Here is a 21,235-nt window from a genome sequence, read left to right as displayed (position 1 = left end):
TCTTGCCCAACCTCACCAAGGCCTTAAAGTAACAGATTTGAGACTCGAACCCAGTAACCAGTTTGCAGAATCCCAGCAAGTAACCAAATTATCCTGCTAACAAACATTCACAAAGATGGTGTCTGGTCACTGAGTGCTTACCAGGTGTCCGAGAACCTGTGCTATGATAGTTGATTCTCAGTGAAGCCCACTGAAACAAAGGTTGTTATAACATTCCCATGTTCTTATATTAAAAAAAAAAAAGGGGGGGGGCTTGGAAAGGTGAAGAAGCATCTGGCTCCAAGTCACATGACTGGCAAATGCTTGGAGGTGAGATTTCAAGCCAGGCAGTCTGACCCCAGAGCCTGGGCTTGGAATGAGACTCAAGGCCCCTTTGGAACCTGAGTCATTGCCAGTGAGTGACACTCAGGCGTATTAACAATGCTCTCGGTGGCCTGCCCTGGTCCTTGGAGATGAGAAAAGGGATGAGACACAACCCCAGGAGAGCATGGCCAGAGGACTCAGGGCCAGGCCCAGAACAGAACGAGGACAGTACACCCACTGAGGCCACGCTTGGCTCTAGGCCCTGGGGGGCCAGGTTTGCTGTTCCCATCATCATCACCTTATTCCCAGACCTTGCTGGAGCCTGGCCTGGCTGAGGTCTTCCCTAAACTAATGGCCATGCGTTCCCATGTCAGAAACAAGGAGGGGAGGGCTCAAGAGGGCAAGGGTCCAACCCAAAATCACAAACCCAGGACGTATTGGGCTATGATCTGAACTTGTCCTTCTCTTCTTTTTTAGGAGTTATCTCTTGCCACTGTCCCCCATGCCCATCTTTCTCCCCTCTGCACACACGTGTGTGTGCACCCACATACCCCTGAGCTCTGGCTACACCAAACCCACTCGCACCTGCTGGAAGACCTCACTGGCCGAAGGCCTCTGGGTGAGCAGGGCCCTCTGCCTGGCCACTCCTCCCAGCACCCCCCTTCACCTTGATCATTTCTACTCAGCCTTGGAGTCTCATTATAGCTCCAAGAAACTTCCCCAGCCTCAAAGCTGGGTTGGGTCCTGGCCCTCCACATCCCACTGGGCTCTCGGGTCCAACAGTGTCCTACCTGGTGGCCTCCTGCTCCCTCTAGATGGGCCTCCTAGACCCCGGGTCTGTGATTTGCCCACCTTCCTCTCTCCCATACCAGGATATGGGGCTTTAGTAAATAGGTGGTGGCCGTGTGTCATGGTTGAGGTATAAGTATCCCCAGAAACCCATGTGTGGGACAATTCAAGAAGATTCAGAAATGAAGTGATTAAGTTAGGAGAGTTGTAACTTAATCAGTGGGTTGGTCCACCAATATGGATTAATTGAGTGCTAACTCTAGGCAGGAGGTGTGGCTGGAGGAGGTGGATCACTGGGGGCTGCCCTTGAGGTATGTATTTTGTCCCTGATGAGCAGAGCTCTCTCTGTTTTCCTCCTCCACACCTTCCACCATGATGTTCTGCCTCACCTTGGGCCCAAAGCAATGGAGTTGGTCATCTATGGACTGAGAACCTCTGATAATGTGGGCCCCAAATAAACTTTTCCTCTTCTAAAATTGTCTCATCAGGTCTAAACCGCATGTGAGCACAGTCTGCCATCTTGACACAGTCTCTCACACACCTACTGCAGGGACATCAATTTGGGTTTTGTTTTCACCGTTCATTATGTTAGTTACCTATTGTTGTGTGACAAATTATATCTGAAACTTAGTGACTTACACAGCAACAAACGTGATTATCTCGCACGGTTTCTGTGGGTCAGGAATCAAGAGCAGCCCAGCCGAGTGGGTCACAGCACAGGGTCTCTCAGGAGTCTGCCGCTGAGTTGTGGATCTGGGCCTACGATTACCAGAAGGCTACAGTCTGCCTCAGTCTCTTTATTAGAATCGTCATTAAGTCCAGCTCACTCTCAAGGGGAAAGGGGCTTACCTTTTGGAGGAAGGAGTGTGAATAAGTTTGCCGACAGATTTTTAAAACTCTCACACTTGGCTGGGGGGTGTGGCTCAGTGGTAAAGCACTTGCCTGGCACGTGTGAGGCACTGGGTTCGATTCTCAGCGCCACATATAAATAAATAAAGGTCTACAAAAATTAAAAAGATATTTTTTAAAAATAAATAATTGATTAAAATAAAGGAATCGTGTCCATCTAAAACTAAAACTAAACTAAAATAAAATAAAAAATACAGATTTAAATTAAAAAGAATAAAAGCTCCCAGACTGCTCTAGGAAGGATACCAGAAAGAATGAAAGGCCTTTTCCCTGTGCCCCTTCCAATAGGTGGCTCAAACCTGAACATTCCTCATCTTTGGCCCTTGCCAGAGAATATTTCAACTGTGTCTGTCAGAGCATGGAACCAAAATCACTTGGAAGCTGATAACCCCAGACCTTCCCTTTCAACAGCCTCTACTCTCGTTGTTATTGGAGAAAACAGAATTCTAACCCTGAGAGACAGGGGAACTCTCCAGGACTGACCAGGAGTAGTGATGGTGTTGGATCCTTCCTCCTAAATTCCACCTCCAAAGAGTGGCAGAGCCCTGCCCTCACATGCACACGTGGCCTCTGACAGAAGAGGCTGCAGATGTCCACCCCTAAGGTAGCACGTGGCTAGGGTGGGGTCTCTGCAGCAGAGCATACCATTCCCTGGGCAGCCCCTTCAGACTATTCTGACTTTGTGGCATTAAAGATGAGCAGGCGTAGCAGCAGATGTGGCAAAGCCACCTATCAGTCCCCTCCCACAGGCTGAACTTCAGGTCTCAAACGAGAACAGTCAAAACTCACCTGGTTCTTTAGGAAGGGCCCACTAGGCAGCAGGATCAGGCCTGACCACAGCATCCCAGCACCAGAGACGACCCAGTCCCCGCAAGGCAATCAGAGACTGAAGCCCTTCCGCATTTCCAAGTGTCCAGCACCTAGGCCAGCCCAGGGCGCTGATAAAGAAAACCGGGGTGCCCCATCCAGGCTGGCCTCGGGGTGAAACTCCTTCCAACCCAGAGAGCAGCACTCAGAAAAAAAGGTGTAATTACTTCAGAACAGCTGGGTCAGCAACATGACCTTTGTTCCTAAGCTCAGCTTTTTTTGAAATTCAGGCAGCATTTTAATCAAACAACAACAACCAAAAATAAATAAATGAAGCAAGGATAAGGATGGTTAAAAAAGAACTAATGTTTCCTTAAGACGTTTCAGAAAATTGATAGGCATTCTCATTCTCTCGCCCGATCCCCCTGCGGTAGTTGTCATCCCATTTTACAGATGGGGAAAGGCTGGAGGGTTACCCACTGGCCTTCAGCCATGGAATCTTCCTCCCAACTCTGCAGGGAAGCTCTGTATCCACGGGTTACAGGTGAAGCCTGGAAACCTGGAGGTGAACAGTAGTCCCTGAGCAGAGAATCGAGGCCCCCTGACGACTGATGGTGCTGGGCTGCTTGTTCCTCACTGATGAAGAATCAAGAAAATAATCTTTGTTTAACTGTCATCACTTTCCCTAAAAAAAAAAAAAAAGTCAGGGGGTGCGTTTCTCACCTGCCAGAGGTCGGCTAGCACCTTCCTCTCCCTGTGGCCCCTCAGAGCATTCTGGGGGAGGGCTGAGGGAAGGGGGACGCTGCAGGCAGGGACAGCAGAGATCCGGTGACAGCTCCGAGGAGCCAGCCTGCAGTAATTTGACAGGATTAAGAGGATTAATACATTAATGCATTATTAGCGCTTTTATAGGAGATTTTCTAAGAGTTGAGCGCTGTGATCCCTGCGTCCTGTTATATAAACCAGCAGTAACTGCCTTAATTGGCCCATTGTTGCTGTTGAGGGCAGACAGGGAACAGACCTGATTATCTCAGAGCCCATGGTTCCAAGTCTGGCCGCAGCTCCCAGCCAACCCAGGAAGGCTCGGGGAAACTGAGTCTGGATGTGAGCTTCCGGGCAGCTGCTCTGTGGGAAGAGCAAGCCAGAGACTCTGAGCTCCGCGAGCGGAGCAGAAAGGATCCTGGGAGGGAGCCCACAGAGCCCGATTCCAGCCCCGACCTTGCTGCCCGTGACCAGCAACCTCACCCTCACCTCCATTTCTGTACCTGGATGTAGATGATAATTATATCTACCTTATGATGTCGCCGGGGGAAATGCAATGAGCCTGTGCTGATGAACGTGCTTTGTCAACTGGACAGGCTGTGCTCCGGAGAGGGCCGGCGATCATCTCACTAGATGGACTGAATGGGGAATTTTGCCTTTTGGTGTTTATCTGTTGGGAGAGAATAATGGCAGCCCCTGGAGGGAGAATGTGCAGGAGGGCCTAGGGGGCATCCCTGGACCCAGGACAGCCAGGGAGAGCTGAGGGCGATGAGTTGTGAAAGGAGCTGGCTTGCTCCTCTCCAGCCCTGGAAGCCCAGACACCCTCTGCCACCTCCATCCTCTCTCCCGACTGAGTGGCAGGTCACACAGAAAGTCTCCTTGCCACTGTGGAACCTGGTTCCTCAGAGTTTAATTTGCTTTGCTAATTAAGCGCCTGGGTTGGACCCCCTACTGGAGGTGTGAGTCGGCAGCTTGGTGGATGAGAATAATTATAGTATCCCAGAATCGCAGCTTCAGAAGGGTCCTGAAAGATCTTTTCCTAGAGGCAAACAAACCAAATATCTTTCATCTTCCTCTCGCTACAAAACTAGGCTGGGTTCCCCTGGAAGGACAGCGCCAGAAGTACCCAAGCTCTGAATCTGGAAGGAAGGGACTGGGGCAGTGGGACTTCTGGATGATCACTCCACCTGAGAACCAAGGATGCATTACAAGGAGCAAGAATGTCAAAGAGAGGAGGTTGAAAGCAGATGCAACAGGAGGGGAGGCACTGGGAAGCCTGAGCTGAGGTAGGATCACAGCCATGGAACAAAGAGAACGGAATGTTTTGTTCCCAGAGAGATTTGCATCATCTGTACCTGGTGACCCATCCAGGAGGCATAAGGAACAGAAATAAAAAGCTGTGGACAAATAGTTTTTGTGCCCCCTTCTTGGGCACATAGTGGGACTGCATGTTCTGTCCCCTTGTGGTGGATGGGGTCATAGGACTAGCTGTTGCCAATGTGTGGAAAGTAGAAATGTCATTATAACGGGGAGCTAGAGGCCACTTTTGCTAAAAGCACTGACTCTTCACTTGGGCCTGCAGATGCCCAATGGGTAGTTAAAAGCAGGATTAAGCTTGATATCTCTGTCTTCATTTTGTCTCCGTCTCTTTTATTGCCTGAAATTTTGGATCAGATTCCTGCTCAGCTTTGTGTGGAGGCATGTAGATCCCTCAAGGAAAATCTGTCTAAAAACTGCTCTCTGGATTTACCTAACCATCCCATCCCCCTTCAAGACTGAGGACACCAAGATAAGAGTAACTAAGGCGTTTTCAAGATTGACGGGGACAGGTGCCCAGTGCGGTGCCATGTGCCTGTAATCCCAGGGACTCAGGAGGCTGAGACAGGGAGATCGCAAGTTCAAGGCCAGCCCCAGCAAATTAGTGAGACCCTCAGTAAGTTAGTGAAACGCTGTGTCAAAAATTTTTTTTTATTTTAAATTTATGTATTTATTCTAATTTGTTACCCATGACAGCAGAGTGCATCTTGATTCACAGTCCACATGTAGAGCACAGTTTTTCACGTCTCTGGTTGTACACAAAGCAGAGTCACCCCGTTTGTGTTGTCCTACATGTACTCAGGGTGACGATGCCCATCTCATCCCACCGTCTTTCCGAGTAAAAAGGTCTGGGGATGTAGCTCAGTGGTAAAGAGCCCCTGGGCTGCATCCCCAGTACCAAAAAAAGAAGAAAAAAAAAAGATTTGCAGAAACATTCAACTGCCCCAGCTTTGATAGCCTCCTGCCCCCAGAACCCCCGGAGCAGTGCCTGGAAGTCTCCAGTCATCACCCTAAACCTGCGTTCTCCTTGGGTTCCAGGAACAGAGAGCCTCACAGAGAGATTTACCCATGATGAGATCGCACACCTGAGCGGGACCTACCATCTCAGCGGAACCCGATGGTCCCCTCAGGCGATAAGTACTTCTCTGGAGCCACCCTGTAGACCAGAGTGGAGGTAATGACCAAACAGGCCACAGTTTGACCAACGCTGCTTAGTTACACAGCCCTCTCACCTGCCTCCCCAGTTCATCCTGTGTTTAAACCTAAGACCATTGTCAGTATCCCCAGAGCCAGGACTGAGACCTTGGGCCTCACCTGTCTTCTCCCTAGGGCCATGTGGAGGGAAGGTCCTGCCCTGCTTTCCACCATTACTTTCTCCATTCGGTTTTGGGAATGAGTGACTGGACCTGATTTGTGGGGACCCCCAGATTCAGGCCTTCTGGCATAGGAATCTGGTCACACCATGTGTCACTTCTGGGCCACTTCCGCGTCACTTTAGCGTCCGATTCTTCTTTTCATTCTGGCCCAGCAAATAGCAAAGTTTGAAATGGCAGCTCTTCCATTGACCTAGGACCCCAGGTGGTTACCATGAACGCAGACCCCCTGAAACCAGCAAAGAACACGTAACATGAGCAAGAAATAAATGCTAGTTATTTTAAGTCTGAGCATTTGGAGTTGCTGGTTATCAGGGCACAATCTAGTCTATCCTAATACCAAAAAAAAAAAAAAAAAAACAAACAAACAATGTGAACTTCATGGACAGGAGCCAATGAACACCACCACAACAATAGCGTCCACCTAAAAAAAATAGTACCATCCCAACCAAGGGCTCCCTTGCTTTAAACCAGATTCACTGCCTCAAAACATGAAAAGCACTGCAGACTTTGGAGAGAGAATTTTGTCTGGAATTTTTCTCTGTAGTTAACTTTCGCTTCCGAGCCCAGATGCTGCAAGAGAGGAGCCCTGAGTGTGTTTTACACGCATTAGTCACAGCGCTCACGATCCTGGATGCTGGCCATTGGAACTGGCCTCACATTTTAGCACTTGCATCTGGACCAAACAGATAGAAACCTAGCTGTAATGAGTTTGCCCCTTGTCCATGACATTTGTGCTTTGTAGGGGGGCGAAATGAGGAAAAAAAAATTTTTTTTTAATTCTAAAGTCTGTTTGCTTTCAGCACAGTGACTATGATGAGGTCTGAGAGTCTGACTAGGGTGTAAACTTAGCCTCCCAACCAAGCCCAGGAGAGAAGTTAGGGAGGAATTGGGGCCTCTTCAGAATCTTTGCATTTTTTTAATCTAAATTTGCATTTCTTTCCCTTTTCACTGATAAATTACGTGATCTGAAAAGAAGAGAGGGGACTCTCAGGACGAATGTTGATGGCGTTGCTGGTAAAGAGCCTGATGGAGACAGAACTCTCACACCTGTCTGCAGGCGCTGGGTTACTGCGTTTTACGCGCTATCTCCCTTTGTCCTCATGCTACTTCCTCAGAGTAAGCATCTGAATCCTCTTTAGGGGGAAAGGCATCCAGAGGTACTCAGTGTTGGGAACTGTCAATCCCAAGATATGAACTCGGATTTGCCAAACTCTGAATCCTTGTGTTTCTATCCTACCTTGGGATGCATGATTCAAGTTATATCCTGGGGAAAGAAGTTTGGCATACGATTATTACTTGTCAGGAAAACAGTGTGGTCATATGTATATATTGCTGTTGTTGTTGTTTAAAGGTTGAAGAACCAATCTGTGTTCAAATCCCAGGACGACTCTGGAGAGTTCCAGTGCACTTCTGAGTCTCTGTTTCCTCAAAGGGACTAAAGAGAGGTATTCAGAGACAGCCACTGCACAAACTGGTGGATAGTCCAGGTGATTTCAGGTGAGGCAAGGGCTGGGAAGGATGGAGACCAGGATGCTGTCGTGGAGGTGGAATGCAGGGTGGCAGGGAGGGAGCCGGGGTGAACCACTTCTGTGTGTGGTTTGGTGGGAGAGGACCTCACTGAGGAGGGAGGGCCTGTCTGAAGTGGAATTCGATTAACAAGAAAAAGAACAATCCAAAAAGAGAGTGCAGCAGGTTCAGAGCCCTAGTAAGTTTGAGGATCAGAAAAGAAACTCGATGGTTAGATTAATCTAGCCACTTTACAAGTTACACACCATAAATACACATGAATTTTGACAACCTAAAAAATAAATAATTTTTTAAAAAGACCAATGCTGAAGGGCAGGAAATAACGTGAAAGGGAAGGGTGAGGGAGACAGGTTGGAGAGTTAAGCAACAGAGAGCAGAGAGAGCCTGTGAACCGTGGTAAGGAGGAGGTGAGTGACACCCATCTCTGCCATTCACTTGGTCTTGACGTTCGGCAATTCAGAAAATCCCAGGAGAGGGCCTCTTCACCAATGCGATGCAAACGAGAATGCCAATACCTTAACAAGCTGATCCTGTGAGCCCTATAAGAAACCTGTAATCAATATCATATGTTTAAAGGGTTGCTAACTGGTGTAACAGAGAACTCCCTTTTGCCCATGTAACAGTCCAGGGCAGGTGTTGCTGGTTGGCTGGTGGCTCTTGTTCACTGACCCAGGCCCCTTCCATTTTGTGGCTCTGTGTCCCCAAAGATCTCCAAGTTGTCTGAATCTGGCTCATGAAAAACAAAAGCAAGTGTGTGGAGAAAGCTCGTCTTGCACTTAGGCAACTTTCATTCAGAGATGACACAACTTCACTTCCACTCACAGTCCAATGGTAAGATGGAGTCATATGTGGGAAGGTGTGACCAAATGCAGGTGATACTTAATACTAGGAAATGTGGGCCATGATTGACAGCTGTTCCCCGGGCACAACCTTACTCCAAGAAAGGAAAGCACAGATTCTGATGAACATGTGCATAAACACCAAAGAAAGAGCTTTCTCTATTAGTGTTGCTATAGAGGCACCAAGTTGACCCCATGAAGACCAGAAGACCCCCATTCCCGCTGTACCTGAGGCCCTGGGCAGGAGTGACCCATGCCATGTGCTGCTTTGGGTTTAAGAAAGAGAATTCCACAGAAAGGGCCCCAGGCCTGGACCTTGTCTGACTCTCCCTGAGAGACCCTCTGCCAGTCATCAAACCCCTGCCTTTTGGGGGCTCATCCTCCACATCTGAAAAAAGAAAATGGCCACAATTAAATTTCAAGGATCTTTTTACCCGTGAACGTTCATGATTCCACAGAGCAGAGGGTTCCCCTTGCCTTCCAGATGCTCAGTCTCACTTGGGGCATGAGATTGGCTTTGTGGCTCCTGCCTCCACAGGGTCCATGTGGTGTAGTATCAGAAGAGGAGGAGAAGAAGGTGCCTGGCATGTGAACCGTGTGGTACCACATGATGGCATCTCCGGGCCTCATCATCACCTCCACCGGATGGTCCCCCCTCCACCCTGACACCTTCCATGAACTAGTAGAGCCTAATCAGAACGGTTGGGAACTTCAAAACCACTTCCCTTTCTATTGAATAGACATTAGAGCCCTCTGCTTCCCGAGGATGCCCGGGAAAGGCAGAGATGAGAGGGAAAGAGACAAACAATCAGAGAGAAGAGACAGACAGACAGACAAGGACCTCCCAGCAAGGGAAAAGAAAAAGAGTAAGTCAGGCAGCCAGTTCAAGGGGGAAAGAAGAGAAGATGGACCGGTAAGCCCAGACTGGGATTGAGGGGTGCCAAAATGACAGACAGGCAGACAGACTGCTCTGGACAAGCAGAGGCTTCCCAGGCCCAGAGGTGAGACAGACGCAGAGGCACCCACTGAAACAACGGCATAGGAGACAGATGGTCGTAAGTGCCAGGGAGACGCGACTCCCATCGAGCCCCTTGAAATGGACGTCGGTGAGCTCAGAAGGCAGCAAAGCGTGGGATTGGGAAGAGGTGGGCGGAGAGGGCACAGCAGACAGGTTGGGGGAGCTTCTGCCAGAGACGGGGCTCAGGCGGCTGCTGATGGGATCGCAGCAGTGTGGCCCCCGCAGGACGGAGCCCGCCACCCTCCCTCCCGCTGCAGTTGGACTCACCTGACAGTGGAATGAGTAATGAGTTCATTAAAGCTCCAGTACCTGTTCCCGAAAAGAAGATGAATGTGGCAGAGAAAGACCAGGTGCCTGCCTGCGTGCATGCTGGCACCCACCACGGCCCTGGCACCGTGCTTACAGTGACCACCCCGATTACAGGCCTCCCGTGGATCCCAATTGCCTTCAGGGTCAAGTCTAAACCCTGGGCCTGGCGTTCAAGGCCTCGGCTTGCTGGTCCCTGCTGGTCTTTTGGACCTGAGTTTGTCCCACACCTTCTCCTGCTGGGCAGCTGGCCCTTCTGACCTGCTTGTAGCAGGTGATTGTGGAAGGTTGTAGAAGGTTCCCTAGGAGTCCACTCTGCCTGGAATGTCCCTCCCCTCCTCACAAGTGTGTCCCTGTGATAAACTCCTAGTCGCCTTTCTGAACCTTGCTCCAGGGTCACTTCCTCTGGGAGGCTTCCCCTGGGCAAGAGAGCTGGCCACGCCTCCTCTGTGACACTTGTGTGCCAGGAAGTCCTGTGACAGAATTGGCCATTGTGCATAGCCATTTCCACATCCAAGTGGCCCTTGGGAGGCCAAGTCCTCTGTATCTCATTCGTCTCCATATCCCAGAGGCTTGCAGAACACAGAGCGGGATGTTAGAGTGTGGGAACCCTGAATCAAAACCCTGGATTACACCACATCCACGGGGGGTAGGGGGACCCTCAGCAAACCATCTCCCTGAACCCTGGCTTTCTGGAATGATAAAGTAGGAACGAAAATACCTACTTCTAGAGCTGCTTCAAGGAAAAACCGAGATGATGCTTGCTTGGTGGAGTTAGGACAAGATTCCAAAGTTATAAAAGGGGCTCTAACTTTTCAAATAAATAGGTATTGATCAGCCTGGTCTGGTCTCATGCCTGATTCTGGAGTGTGACCTTGGACAAGTGACTTCCCTTCTCCCAGCTTCAGTGGTCTCCTGTGGAAAAAGAGGCTAACGATGTCACCTATGCCACGGGTCATTGTAAGGACTAAAGGACATGGTGCAAATCAGATCTGCAAATCCAGCTGCCCAACAGTGACTTGGCTATCCTGAGATCTCAGTAAAGGCGAGTGTGAGTTTGGGAAACACCTGGATAATCCCAGTGGAGGTCAGAAGGCAGGGCTGGGGTTCAGGGTCCAGGAAACAGACAACTACCCACCATCCACGAGGAGACTCCGTTCTTCTTCTTTCCTTTCCCCTCCCTCCCTCCCTCCCTCCCTTCCTCCCTTCCTTCCTTCCTTCCTTCCCACAGGGTTATTCTGGAGTTTGGCTGACACCCATATGGTGATTCTTTCTTCTTCATTAATAATGACAGACTTTGGACTGGCTGGTGGGCTCGTTAGCTAGCTTATTGGTTGGCTAGTGAGTTTGTAGATTGGGTGGTCAGCTGCCTGGTTATTTGATAGGGAAGGACAGAAAGAGAAGGAGGAGGAGGAAGGGGAAGAGCCAGAGAGACGGTGGGAAGACTGACCCAACTTCAGGATGGTGGTCAGTGGGCAAGGCTGGGGGAGGCATGAAAACACTCTTTTAAGAACAGAAATGGCTCTGACGTTCCTTGCTGCCACACTGCCGTAGCACAAGCCGTCTCTGGCTGCAAACCCCACACAGAAGAGTGAATTTGGGCAAAAGCAAGAAAAGGATCTGAGTTCCGTGTCTTGAAACAGGAGCACACAGGGACACCATCCAGAAGGTGAGCTGACTCCACAGAAAGAGGAATCCACAGCTGCAGATGCCCTCGGACACGCGAACCTCCTCCTGACAACACACGAGTGTGCATATACGTGTGAGCACACACACACAATCACGCTGCCCCAGAAATGCAGATACCACGCCGAGGGCTTTGGGCTCCCCACACATCATGAAATGAGGATCCACGTTGATCTGATGCAGCCCGAGAGCAGGGCGAGAGGAAACCGCTCAGGACGGTCAGCCCAGGAGCGAAGTGGTGACTGTCACTTCTGAACAATAGGATGGAGCTGGCGTCAGCCTCGCGAGTGATCTGGGGAAGTAGGAAGCCCTAACTCAGGCTGCCAGGAGGTCTGCGGTAGATTTGAAGGACTGAGTCCCATGACTGTCACCCACTGGTCTTCCTAGGGGCTGTTACCTCTCTCTCGTGTGTTTTGTTGGTTCAGGGTTGGCCTTTTGATGCCATAAGAAATGTTTAAACAGTTTTTTCCAGTTGTGTAATTTTCCCTGTCATTTTTGCAAGCTTTTACGGGCATCTTACAAGTTTCTCTCTCATTCCAGAAACATTAAAGACAAAAAAAAAAAAAAATTAAAGAAGAGGAAGTATTTGGAGTCAAAGTTACCTATGCCTTTCCCCTCTCCTCCTCTTCTCCTTCTTTTCCTCTTTCCTTCTCTTTCTTCTTCTTTTGTAACTTATAAGGTGACCCACGTGCTTTCCCCCTGGCACCCATCTCTTTCTTTTTCTAAACCTCAAAGGCAGTCAGGCAATGGGAACCTGTCAGGGCCTAGCGGCAGGAGGCCTGAGTTCTGATCACAGCACTATCACTCTTTGCTGGGTGACCCCTGAGCAAGACTCCCACCCTCTCTGAGCCCAGAAATGATACCCACTTTGAAGTTGCAAGTGCATTATACTTAGAGTGCTTAAGGCAAAAGTGTGTGCTCAACAAATACAAAGCTTAAAGAAAGCTCTATCCCAGGTTAACTTCATGGGTTTTAGCTTAGGTGACTATAAGCAAAGAGATATTTGATCCCTGCAGCCAAAAAGCCTGGAATCTCCTTGTTCCCAGGAAATACTTATCCTTTCACGGGTTCCATCTACATGTGAGAGAACCTGAAGCCCCAACGCTGAACAAATCAGGAACATGGGCGAGAATCACAGGGCAGCAATGTACACTGGGGAGTGCCCTTGGGAGCAGACGTATGAACCTGACCCTTTCCCTATTAGGGCCTCCAGAGAAACAGAACTGACAGGACACACAGGCAGTCCCCAACTTACAATAGCCCAACTTGTGGTCCTTCAGCTTTACCATAGTGGGAACTCACACCCATGCAACTACTCTGTCTGTCACTCTCAGTACAGCGTTCAATCCAAGGCATGAAACCTTCAACACTTTCTGGTAGAACAGGCTAATTAGTCCAACTGAGGGCTAATGCAATGTCCCTAGGCTGGGCTGAGCCGTGACATCCCATAGGTTAGTATTAAATGCATTTTCCACCTGACAATATTTTTAATCTATAATGAGTTTATTGGGACCCCATCATAAGTTGCATAGTGGAGATTCTATTATCCTATCTATTCTGTTCTGTTCATATGTATGTATGTGTGGATATATAAGAGGGAGTTTATTTTGCAAATTTGCTCATGTGAATACCGGAGCAGAGAAGTCCCACGATACACTCTGCGGGCTGGAGAACCGGGGAAGCCGGTGGTGTGAATCAGTCTAAGTCTGAAGACCTGAGGACCAGGTCGGCTGGTGAGTCCTGGAGTCTGCAGGCCCCAGAATCTTGGGATGTGTGAGGGCAGAAAGAGAGGGATGTTGCAGCTGGAGAAGAGGGAGTGAATTCACCTTCCTCCGTGTGCCTGTCCTGCCCAAGCCCAGTGGAGTGAGTGATGCAGTTGGCGAGCAGGAGTGCACTCAGCGTACAGAGTCAAATGCTAATCGTTTCTGGAAACATCCTCACGGATACACCCAGAAATATTTTAGCAGTGATCTGGACACTCCTCACTCAGTCAGCTTGACCTTGACCAAGTCACCCTGCTTCTCTGCCTGGGTTTTCTCATCTGTAGAATGGACATAGCAGGAGTTCCCATCCTCTAGGGTCCTTGCGCAGGTTAGGTGGGTTAACCTGAGTAGCTGCCCACTAAGCAATAGTCTCCGACCTCCTACCCTAACTATACAACAGATAAAAGTGTGTGTAAAATAACACAAATACTAGGATCACCACTCGTGAGGCACTTCAACACAGTGGTTATGGAGAAGAAGCCAGAGTCATAGAGGCTGCCCTCAGAGCTAGGCTCAACCACTGTCCTGTCAAGCGATTCAACTCAAGTGATCATTGAACTCAGTCTCCACATCTGTGAAATGGGCATAGCCAATTGTTCTAATTGCCTAGGGCGGTTGTGAGAACTAAATGAGGTCTTGTATATAAAATGACTCAGCCCAAAACCTGGTGAGGAGCAGGTGTCCAATAAACATTAGCTGCTTGTCTTAAACCACAGGAATTGCAATCTCTGGTGTTTGTTGGTTACAGTGGAAAGATCCATCTCCAATTCCAGCTCTGTGCTTTTCTACTCACTGTATGACCTTGGGCAAAGTCCTTCCTCTGAGCCTCAGTTTCCTCAACAGCAAAAATAAAAATTGTTTGTGGCAGCACATCTGTGAGGGTCAGAGGCACACACAGGCACTCTGCACAGACCACAGATCCATCTGTATGATTGCAAGCAGGACACCTCAGGGCTCTGGGCCTCACTCTGCTTCTTGGGGACATGGGGCTGTTATCTGTCCTTCCAAAGGGACAGGCACCTGTGGGCAGCACAGGGACAAGGCTCCAGCAAGCAGCCCTTCTCTCCTCTCAGCTCAACACATGCCATGGAGCCCTTCGGCCCCAGTTGCTTTTACCCCTCTGGACAGGGCACACTGCCTCCAGCGCCCAGAGGACAGTTACTAACTCTGTGTGTGAAGGTTGTTAGCTCACAAGGTCTGCACAGTCTGTAGTGGAGCAGGTGGGAGGGGGGGCGCCATTCAGTCAGATTTACACTGGATCTCTGGGCAGCCAGCAGCCCTTCCCCCCAGTATATAACTCTCCCTTAGGAACTAGACTGGCCTGGCCAGCTGCCCAGGAAGAGTGGAGAACCTGGGCCCTTGAGGCAGAACCATCTTGGCCTGGATTCCAAATTCTTACCTTCGGAGGGACTTGGGGAACCATCGGAGGTGGGGAGTACAATGTCATGGGCTAAGGCTCATGAAGAGCCCCTCCTACTTCCCCAGGGTGACAGGTGCCATCTCACCCCCACACCATCGCCCCTCTACTTCCCCGCCCAGGGATGCCCTCACCCTCCTCCTTCTCGGCATACCCGCCCAGTACCTCTCATCCCCTCAACCTCCAAGAATCCTTCCTCATGGAGCCTAACTAACACTAAGAATGACCACATTTATAGCTTTTCACATACATTCTCTCTCTTGAACTCCACAGCAGTGCTATGGTGAGATTATTATTATAGACTATGCCCTGTTTTAACAATGAAGGGGACCAAAGTTTCCCAGCCGATCATCTGATTCAAAGGCACATGGAGATTATACAGATAATCCTTTTCTACCAGCCCGAGGCTGCTGCATTGCACTACCATTTCTTTTCTTCTTGGATTCAGTGGCCACATAACAAAATGTCTATCTTCTAACACTTGATTATACCCAGGCTGAATTGTCCCTTAATCGTTCCATCAGTGTGAGTGGGTGGATGCTAAGGGCCATGTCTTCTCCCTCACACTCCATCCTCCTGGCCACCCAAGTGCTGGACGCTTGAGGAGTAGCATTTGGCAGGAGCATTGCTTCTTAGCAGTATTTTCCTCCTTCTGGAGAACTGGCCCTCTCTCTCATCTGGGTCACATGGCTGGGATTAGGAGGTGTCTTTCCGAGTCTCTGGAAACCTTCATCCAGAAGGTTAAGTCAACCAGGGCCCTTCTCATGTTGTTCAACTGGAGCTTCTGCATGTTGCCGCTCCTCGTGGAGCAGAGACTGGTGGAACTCACCCTCTTGCTCACGTCTTACTGACAAACTACATTCCCCAGCTCCCCTTGCATCTTGAAGAGGCCACGTGACTATTTCCCATTAATACATATTAACAAAAGTGATATGTGTCACTCCACGGCCCATCCAGGAAAGAATGGCTGAATCTTCACCATCATCAATTTCTTGGATAAATGGAGATAAATTCATGAGACTAGCAAAGAACAAAGCCACTAAATGGAAGGAGTCTAGGTGCCGGAGTGACCCTGAGGAGCAGAGTGATCCCCACCCCAGATTGGACGGTGGCATAAACAAGAAATAAGCTTTGATTTTAGCACCAAACCCCTGAAAGTTTGGGGATCTTCAACAGCCTAATGCAGACCAGTAAAACATGCACACATACAATTTCTGTCTCTCTGATATTTATGTAAGAACACCAACTCCATATGCTGGGGACACGTTATGGATGGCCCAGATTGTCAGGATTTGTGGACTTAAAGCCAGCAAAGAATTCCAAGGAGGAGGGGTGATTTTTAGAGGGAAGGAAAGGTTTAAAATCATACCTACCATTTACTGAACACCACTGTGTACCAGATACTAAGCCAGCACTTATTCGCCCTGTCTCATCCCATCTTCCCCAAAACCACCTTGCCTAGGTTACAGACAGGGAAACTAGCTCCTGAGTACACACAGCCAAGTCGCTGAGCCCAAGTTTGTTAAACCACTGTGGTTATTAAGAACATTTTTGACCACATGCCTTTTTAGATGCTTTTGAATGTTTTTCAAAAATAGCTAGGTATTATTATTATTACATCAATAAAAATCACACCTAAACCCAAATTAAAGAAGAAGAAGAAAAAAAAAAGATGGTCATCTGGCCATGAATGAAAAAACAGAATCTAAGAGCCCGGTCTCCACGGGGCTTGTCCTCTTATGTTAATCTTTTGAAGAAAAGGCTGTCCCCAACAGTAAATGATGGTCCAGCCAAGGGAAAATGACAGCAGCTTGTATGGCAATTTCCACTCATTCCAGGAAAATGAAGATTTTGCACAACTCTTGTAATTGCCAATTTGTAAACAGCAACTCTATCAACTCCAATTCCCATCACCTGTTAATCAGGTTGGGTCTGGATAACCAACTTAGGTTGCTTGTGCTCCCTGCAAGAAACCCCTCCCTCCGCGACTCCCAGCCCCCCGCCAGCCCCCTCTGTTTCTTCTCTGCTTCTGTTTACGTCTTCCTGGTTTTCAATTTCTTAATGATGTTTTAACGAGATGCCAGTTACACATGCAAATTGGAAAGAGGCGACATTGAGAGATTGCTACCTGGTGGTAAATTTATTAAAATCAAGGCGTTTTTAATAACTTCCTTGCGTATGCATCCGCCTTCATGTCTGTAATATTAGTTTGGTGGTTTTCTTTTCTTTTTTTTTTTCTTTCCTAACCTTCTTATTAGAACAAGTACATTAGGAAAGTATAAGGTAAAGTCATGGGAAAGAAATCTAATTGTTTCTTGAGTGTTTATCTTGTTCCCCAGAATAGACTATACCCGAGTGGACTGTTCTCTTCCAGTCGTTTGGACCCTGTCCAGCTTGATCATCCTAATTTTTTTTTGATAATTTTTTTTAAAAAAAATGACAGTGGGATGCATTACAATTCTTATTACATTCTTGCAGTTCTTGCAACGCTCTCTAAAACCTTCATCATCATTGCCATCGTCATCCTCAGAGCAACCTGTCATTGAGCACCTGACTCAAGATCTCACAGCTAGAAAATGACAGTGATTCCAAAGCCCAATCATCCGGGGCCTGAGCCTCCCGCTCTGCTCTTTCCCCATCTTCCCCAACTTTCTTCTCCGGTGTCGTGGATCCTCCCATGGCCCCTATTTTAGCCCTGTGACAATTCCTCATTCTCCTCCACGGGCTCTCTCATCCCTTCCCACTCTGCCCTCCGGCTCCTTTTCTCCTCCTTCCACGCTGCCGTCTCTGACCCTGGCCACACTCATCTCTTACCCTGATTCCAACCACTGTTGTCTGCTGACAGTTTCCACCTCCACCTCCCGGAGCTGTGCGCTCCACACCTCCAGCCCCCCCACCAGCCATCTCCACTAGGTGACACTTAAGTTCCTACGACCCCAAACTGAGCTCATCATCTTCTCCAAAAAAAATCTCTTCCGATCCTGGATGTGCCACCTGAATACATGGCAGAAAACCATCCCAATCCCACTTCCATTCTCTGCTCCCCTGAGAAGGAAGCTCAGTAGGGAAGGCTTCCGGCATCTTCACCCGTCAGCCACGCCTTCCCTGGAGTGTGCGAGGTCTGCCAAGCCCCTTCTCTTCCCCCTCCTTTCTCTTATAGCAAACTTCCCCCAGGGACTAGGGGCTCCACCCGCTGCCACAGGGTACAGAGGTCAGTATTAGGAAGCACCTGTGCCTGAGAGGCAAACCATGTTCTCCTGCCGCAGCTTTGACAGCGGTGGAAGGGACATTCCCCATTCTGTGTTGCTCACCCTGTACTCTACTTTGCAACTGATTCAAAAACTTACACAGTAAGTTGGTGTCATTGATTGAGCCTATCCAACCCCCACCCCCAAAGCTGCACTCCCTCCAGATTTTCCCTCTCCCAGCATCAAGTGCATCAGTGAGTTCCCCTGAGTTGAACTTGGGCATCGTCTTGAGACCCCCTTCCTCTCTACCTCAATCATGTATTCCTGGTTTGGGCTTTTTATTCTCACCTGAATTATTGGGACAGCATCCCAGCAGCCTCCGGGGCTCGGTCTCATCCCTCTCCCCTCCCACATGCGCTTCACACTGTCCAGATCTTCTCAGAGAAGAGATGCATGAAAAGCTTCTAGTTTTCTGAGATGAAACCCCAACTCCCAATATTGGCTGATAAAAAAAAAATTGAGACCAGTGGGGTATGTTTGGTCTCTAACTTCAGGGATGGAGTTCTCTGTTTAAGATGCTCACATATGAACTCACTAAAAGGTCTCATCACCTTATTAACTTTGTTAAATAAATCATTGTTTTGTTTGAAACAATTTGAATTTAGAGTCAGATGCCATGGAGTCTACTGCAGAAGGTGTATTTCTCTGGGGACGTGTGTTCTCAATAGTGGGACAACTGAGACAGCATAAAAAAAAAAAAAACACACATTTGATAAATGTTGGCACACGCCTGTAATCCCAGTAACTCTGGAGGCTGAAGCAGGAGGATCGTTGAGTTCAAGGCCAGCCTCAGCAACTTAAACAGAACCTGTCTCAAAATAAAAAAATAAAAAGGGTTAGGAGTGTAGCTCACAGAAATAGCACCCTGGGTTCAATCCTCAGCACTGCTCCCCCCCCCCAGAAAATTGATAAGCTGCCTCCACTTTGGAATCTTCTAAGCTGATTTACATTTGTCATTGCTGCACTAGATTTCAGAAATTTCAATATGAGCTTAAACATCAAAACTCACATTCCTAAGAACTTACTTTCCTTTGGGAAAAAAAAAATCATCATCTTTCATTTGAATCATGGGAGAAGCATGGAGAGAATCAATTTTTATATGAAAATTGTCTTTGAAACTGCTGCAGTGTTGTCCCCATCAGGAGTTTATAATGATGCAGCCCAACTCCTGTTTGTGTACTTGATTTGCTGTTGCTGTGTGTATGGCTTGTATATATTTGATTTTTTTAATGGTATTTCTTTATGTTTGCAAACAACATTCTTTAACCTGAAATGTCTCTCAGTTTAAATGCCAGCCGTTAAATACACAAAATGGCCAATCAATATTTCTCCGTACGTACGGTCAATTCTTGGTTTTGTGTGAACATGAAAGCAGCCTCAGAGAGATCAAAAGAAGCAGAGAGAATCAGATCCAGTGGTGGGGTGGCCTTAAAGAACCCCCGAAGTGCAGACTCCTCATTTAACAGATGAGAGACGGAGACCCCAGGAGGGAAGGGGTCTTACCCCAGAGTGCAGCTGGTAAGTGAGGCAGAGCCCGGATGAGGAGCGAGGACTCCTGCTTCCTTCTCATTCTGTGCCTGTTATGTCCTCTTGACTCCTCAAAGACATGAGCCAGTCCATACTGAAAGAGCACTTATTGCCAACTTAGAGGTGGGAACAGCAGGTGGCCACTGTCTATGACACCAGGGGCCCATCAGGGTGACATCTTTGTTTCATTTTGAGAGAGTTTACAGGCAATAGATATCCCTGTGTGTGAGTATAGGGACATGCTCCCCTCCGAGAGAGAGAGAAAGTCATTCTTCCGAGGAAGCTCATGAAGCCTAAGCTTTGTAGTCAGATAGACTTAGTCCCAAGACCTTGATCAAATGGCTTCCTGTCTCTAAGCCTTGAGTTCTCCTCCTTCAGAAGTTGACTGAAAATTTGTAAGTGCCTCCTTCAGTTCCCAGTTCACCAGCCACCCTTTATGGCTGACCCTCCCCAATTTCTAAAGTTCAGTAAAGAAAGCATCTTAAGCGTTGCAAAGAATGAGACCACAAACCAAGCAAATGTTGGGTGAGGACCATAGCTCCCGGCAAGCACCATGTCGGCAACGAACCACCGCACCCATAATCGTCTGAGAGTGCTCCCCTACCCGATTCTTGCATTAAAATTTTTTTAATTCCATTTATTGGTCAACTTTTCCCATGAGAACCCATCTTTAATTTAATCATGTAAATCAATGGGAAAAATCTAATTCACTTTAGAGAAATTTGCTTCAAGGCTAGCCTTATGGGAATGAATCTGTTCCTTAAAGTGTATCCGTAGCAAGTGATGTGTGTCTTTATCACCGTTATAAAGGGATATAAATTAATCTCTAGCCCATTTTAGAAAATAGAGAGTTGATTAAATAAAGGGTGGCTGTTGCAATCCAAATGATCTGTCATTTTTAAACATCTCAGACACTAATTTCAAATGCTAACTTTTAGTTCTTTACAATTGTAGATGCCATTTGCCTCTTTTATGTTTAATTTACCTGATTATCACTATATTAGTTCCAAATAGATATTTTACTGTTGTTCCCCTTTTGGTTTTTCTAATGCTGGTTTCAGAGTCTGCCGGGGTTTGGGTTTGTGGGGCAAACCTGAAGCAGGGAAGGGTCACTCACATTCTCCCCCAGAGTTCCTCAGTTTTCAGACGGGCCACAGTCCCAATGCAGTACCATCTTCTTCCCAGGGAAGCTACAACCTGCCCCACTTCAGAATTATTGTGTTTATTGTATGGATCAAATATGGATGGATGTTCTTCTATCCCATAGTAATGGACCAGCAAGTAAAGGATTCATTCCATCCACAAACCTCTACTGAGGGAACTTGGGGGCTCAGCACTCTAGATGTGGAGAAACTGCGGACACTAGGAGTCATCCTTAGCCTTAAAGAGCTCGCTGTCCACTCTGGCTGCAGATAGAAGCTCACAACTCAGCACAATATATGCTCTGATCATGTGAACAAGAAGGTGACCTAGAACCCACTTGGAATGAAGGATGACTACTGCAGAGGTGAGCTGGAAAGGCCAAGTAGGAATTAGACAGCTGGAGAGAGGGGCGTCTTGATTCATTAATTCATGGCACCATGATGATCATCCACTCCACTTCTACCTTGACCCTAAGGAAAACGAGGAAAGCAAGACTGA

The sequence above is a fragment of the Spermophilus citellus genome, assembly GCF_964194105.1.
Source record: "Spermophilus citellus genome assembly, chromosome: 2".
NCBI classification, from domain to species: domain Eukaryota; kingdom Metazoa; phylum Chordata; class Mammalia; order Rodentia; family Sciuridae; genus Spermophilus; species Spermophilus citellus.
Note: the sequence above shows the minus strand (reverse complement) of the source record.